Source organism: Vulpes vulpes, chromosome 13 (assembly GCF_048418805.1).
Source record: "Vulpes vulpes isolate BD-2025 chromosome 13, VulVul3, whole genome shotgun sequence".
NCBI lineage: Eukaryota > Metazoa > Chordata > Mammalia > Carnivora > Canidae > Vulpes > Vulpes vulpes.
In genome coordinates, this window is record NC_132792.1 from 100,777,292 (window position 1) to 100,782,685 (window position 5,394).

Below are 5,394 nucleotides of genomic sequence, written 5' to 3' on the forward strand. Positions count from 1 at the left end.
TATTAATGATTTAGATCAAATATCAAAATGATATTTGCATATATTAAAGTAATAATTATAATCAATGGAGAGAATGCAAAGTATTAAGTACGCTACATTGAGAAAAATTAGATAGCTACTGAAATAAAATGGCTCTCCACCATTTTCCTTAAAATAAATTTCAAATGAATAAAATATTTACATATATCATTTTTGAGTGCTAAAAATGAAATTATAATTATGTAGAGATAAAAGACTTTCAAAGTATAATACAAAACTCAGAATTATCAAAATTATCATAAAAATATAAATGTTATTATATAAAAATTTAAACTTAATGTTCAGTGTAATATGGTAAAAAAAATAAATAAAGGATGTTGTTTTTTTTTTTTTTAAATAAAGGATGTTGTATGAAAGAAGGTTAGCACTCCCCTTGACAAGGATAGAAGAGGCTGTCAGTCCCGACAACACACATACAGTTAAGACATTGCCATGTTCATGGCATCTAACCAACATTTTGCTCCATGTGGGGCTCTGGGCTCAGCTACCAGTTTGTTGTCCCTTTTCCTCCATCTCTGCTTCTCCCCTGCTGACTCCCTTCCCCTGAGAATGCATTCTTTCGCTCTCTCTCAAATAAATACATACATACATACATACATAAAATCTTTTTTAAAAAAAGGAATCTATAAATTATGGAAATATTTACTACGCATGTGACTTTTAAGGGCTGCTATTTCTCTTGTACATAGAACATTTGACAGCATAATATAAAGCAAATGAACAAATGATATCACAATTGTTTTGAACAACCAATTCAAATGTCAAATACATATGTGGAACATTGTTCTTTCTCTCACACAGCACAGTTGTCCTGATCTGTCATTATGAAAAGCTTAGCAGGTGAGCAATGGATTGAAAGAAAGGGAGTAGCATGGAAATAGCCTCCCTTTCACTTTTTTGGCATGATGTTAGCAATGAGTATATCCAGGTCGATCTAGTGGACCTTGCAGAATATCCCTAGGCTTGAAATGTTTGCTGATATCTCAAGTAAAAACCAAGCATATTTCAGCAGTAGTGATTTTATAGAAGCAACTATATTGACAGGAACTAAAAGAAGTCAGGCTGAAGCTTGCTAACAGATAATAACATCTATTGGTGAATTGTGCAGTAAGCATAACAACAGTACCCTGCCCCACTGGAGAAAACAAAAACAAAGCAAAACAAAACAAAACTTCACCCATGAGCCCCAAAAGGCCTGCTACCTAGAAGTATCAGTGATAAGTCAGTGTTAGCCAGAGGGCAGTAGCGAACTGATAGCAAACTGCACTTGCTTCCACGTCAAGAATAAAGAAATACTATGTGCCTTTGTGTATGTCCCAGCCACCTCCTAGCCTAGAAAAAAAATATATAGATAGATGATAGATAGATAGATAGATAGATAGATAGATGATAGATAGATAGATAGATAGATAGATGATAGATAGATAGATAGATAGATAGATGATAGATACACACACACACAGGAAGGAGGGAAGTAAGAGGAAAAAGGAGTGATCTGTAGAGTACCTCTCCTTCCCTAGCATAGATCCCCAGTCAAGGGTCAAGTCTGAAGCAGGTAAGGTAAAAGATGTGTTTAGAGTTGATTTGAAGCTTCATTAACAATGGAAAAGTGTCTAGAAAGCTATTGGATTTGCCTAATCTATCACTGAGGGTTGGAAACTGAGGTCTTATATTTTCTTTCTATGAAGGTACCATTTTAGTAACTCTGCATTTATTTCATCTCCTTATTCTTCATATAATTCAGGAGTTAGGCTTTGAATTATGGAACCCGGGTAGTTCAGTGGAATGTGACCTGATTGGGTAGGCCAATCACACTTGAGAATTCAGTAAGTATGTGCAAACAGAAACTAAGTACTCATTCATCTAATGGCAGTCAACTATAGACACAACCCCATACCCCTATTGATATTATATTTGATATTCAATTTTTTGTTTGCTTCTAATTATGAAGAAGTCTAAGTGATTCAGGTATAATTTTATAATTATTTTGGTAGGAATATATTCTCTTAGTGATATGGGATATTAAAAAATGATTATTAGGCTAAGATACAGTGAAAGAGTGATTTACATCCACTTAATTAAGTAGAGCCATGTTTAGTGAGAAAACAACTAATCCAGATGCCATATCACCTGGAACAGTGTGCCTACTGATGGAGAAACTCAGATTTTGGGGGAAATTTTGTCTTATTCTTAATAACACATAAATTATGCATAAATAATAGAAAAGTTTTCTTCAAGACATTAAAATGTTAATCAGAGAAAAGCTAAATAAAGGTAATTGTGTAATTATAATGGACACTATTATTGCATATTTTCTGCTTTTTATCTTACCTGATTTAAAAAAATAATTATATAAAATAATATCAGTATTATGCTATATGTAATATATATTATGATATATGTGATATGTCAATAATAGCAGATTAATGGGAAAAATGATAGGAAAATAGTAATCATATAATATTGTGGAGTTTAACAATAGATATAATATTTATAACAAAAATACCCCAAAAAGGGCACTAGTTTAGACAGAATCCAGAAAAAAAACCTTAATAATCTCAGATACTTGGAAACCCTTAGGTCATTAAATTATTAAACACTCACAGATGCCCACTGTATCGTTCTAGCCTGGAGAAGCTGTGACTCTTTTTATGGAATTCTGAATAAAACTGAAGAGAAGTTATATGTACAAGTTTTAATCCCGGCTTTGCCTTTGCCTATTTGGGAAACATGTCAAGTAGATTATTTTACTTTAAAATTCTTAATTTGTAAAATGTTGAGCTTAATACTTGTTTCACTTTTTTTGTGATTATGTAATATGTAAAAGTGCTTTTTAAAAAAAATATATTTTTTTTGAGAGCAAGAGAAACACAAGCAGGAGGAGTGGCAGAGGGAGAGGGAGAAGCACGCTCTCCACTTCCAAGTAAGGAGCCTAATGCTGGACTTGATCCCAGGACCCTGGGATTAAGACCTGAACTGAAGGCAGACACTTAACTGACTGAGTCACCCAGGTGCCCCAAAAGTGTTTTGTTTTTTTCTTAATGAAATAATAATGGAGAACTTCCTTTGGAATAAGAACTGCAGAGAAACAAAACAAAGCAAAACATAAAACTGTCTTTCCATAAATGCAAAGAGAACACTGATAAAATTTGTCCAAATCAACAAAGGACTCCAGAAATTGACCAAAAACTTGTAAAAATCAAAGAAGCATTAATTCAAGAAAAATAGCTGAATCCCAGTAAAAACAATGTTTTAGTGTGTTTTGACATAAGCTATTCCAACTCTCATTTCTCTACTTCCATAATAACCTTAACCTCCAATCTAACAGCTGAGTCAATGTCTTAGAAGCCACCAGAGACATTAGAATGAGTTCGGATGCTCCCAACTGCCATCCCCAGAGAATTATTACTATTGGATCCATCTGGGCTTATCCGGTAGCAGCCTGACAATTCCACTTCAGGGCCTGTCTTTATTTAACTTGACTTAGAGGTCTCACTGCATAAAAGTTCTACCCCTAAGGTCTTTGTCTAAAATAATCAGCAGAAATTGTTTCACATTAGTGACTGAAGCGGCAGTAAGAGGTGGAGCTAATAGGAAGCTAACCAAAATACTTAAAGGAAAAACTGACGATAAAGAGTCTTTTAAATGTTCCAAATATATGTAGAAGTCTGGAAGGCTATGACATATGCACAGTTGTATGTAATTTACAGAAAAGATCAGAGAAGGCCTTAATCTTTCACCTCTGACTGACCTTGAGGCTTCTGCACAAGCAGCAAGTAGTGAAACTTAAGGCAGAGCTGTGGACTGTCTGCTAAAGCATTTTGGACCTACTCTTAAAAGAAACAGAATCCTCCAGCAAAGGCTGAGTGACTTATTAGTTTAAGCCAATGAAACATCTGTCCAATAATTAGCTGACTACTAGGCTAACTGAGCTGATTTCAGAGGCCATATATGACAAAGAACGTGGAATTTAGAGAATTAAACCAGGAAATTGACTAGTAAAAATTACAACAGAGTAGCCACATTATACTGTTTAAAATCAATTTTCAACAAAAGCATATGAAATGCAAAGAAATAGAAAAATATGGCCTATACACAATAAAAACAAACAAATAAATAATCGTCAATAAGAACTGTTTCTATGAAGCCCAAATATAGGACTTATTAGTTAAAGGTTTTAAATTAGCAATTCTAAGTATGTTCAAAGAATTAAAGAAAACCATATTTAAGAATTAAGGGGAATTAGAAAGTTTTCTTGCCAAACAGAAAATATAAATAAAAAGATGAAAATTATCTTTAAAAAACAACCAAATAGAAATTATGAAGTTAAAAATAAAATGACTGAAATTAAAAAAAAATTACTGTGGTTCAATAGAAGATTTGAACTAGCAAAATAAAAAGAAAAGTCATTAATTTTAATGCCCAAAGCAATTACTGAGATGATAAGTTTTGAAATATAGTAAAAAAGAATAAGGGCAGCCCTGGTGGCTCAAGCGGTTTAGCGCCGCCTTCGGCCCAGGGCCTGATCCTGGAGACCCGGAATCGAGTCCCACATCAGGCTTGCAAGGCGTCTGCTTCTCCCTCTGCCTGTGTCTCTGCTTCTCTCTCTCCTCTCTGTGTATTCTCAGAAATAAATAAATAAATAAAAATCTAAAAAAAAAAAAAAAAAAGAAAATTTTCTAGTATATTTTTAAAAACTATCTAGCTTAAAGGCAGAAATCAAAGAATATATATAAAAAACTGACAGAACTGAAAGGGAGAAATATACAATTCAATAATAAAGGTTGAAGCCATAACACTGCTTTCCATAATGCATAGAGCAAGTGGGCAGAAGATATTTCTTGACCAACAAGAAAATAGAAGACTTGAACAACAGTATAAAACAATTAGACTAACATTCATAGTACAATCCTTGAAAAGGAATATATACATTCTTCCCTAATTACACATGAATATTTTCCAAAATAGACCATACACTAGGTTACAAAATAAGCCTTGATAAAGATAAAAGCATTGAAGTCACATAAAGTATATTATCCTCAGACTAAAATGAAATAAAGTTAAAAATTAATAACAGACTGAGGTTCCTGGGTGGCTCAGTCCAGCTCTTGATTTTGGCTCGGGTCATGATGTCACAGTCATGAGATCAGCCCAAGTCAGGCTCTGTGCTCAGTATGCAGTCTGCTTAAGATTCTCTCTCTACCTCTCCCTCTGCCTCTCTCCTTGCTCATCCTCTCTCTTACCACTTTTATTCAGCATAGTACTAGAAGTTCTAGCCGCAATCACCCCCCCCCCCAAAAAAAGAAAGAAAGAAAAGAAGAGGCATCTATATTGGTATGGAAGAAGTTAAACTGT

At 33.9% G+C, this 5,394-nt stretch overlaps 1 pseudogene; it reads left to right on the plus strand.

Moving 5' to 3' along the window:
* The first annotated feature begins 382 nt into the window (after positions 1–382).
* On the plus strand, positions 383–500 carry LOC112918991 (U6atac minor spliceosomal RNA; annotated as a pseudogene).
* The last annotated feature ends 4,894 nt before the right edge of the window (positions 501–5,394 follow it).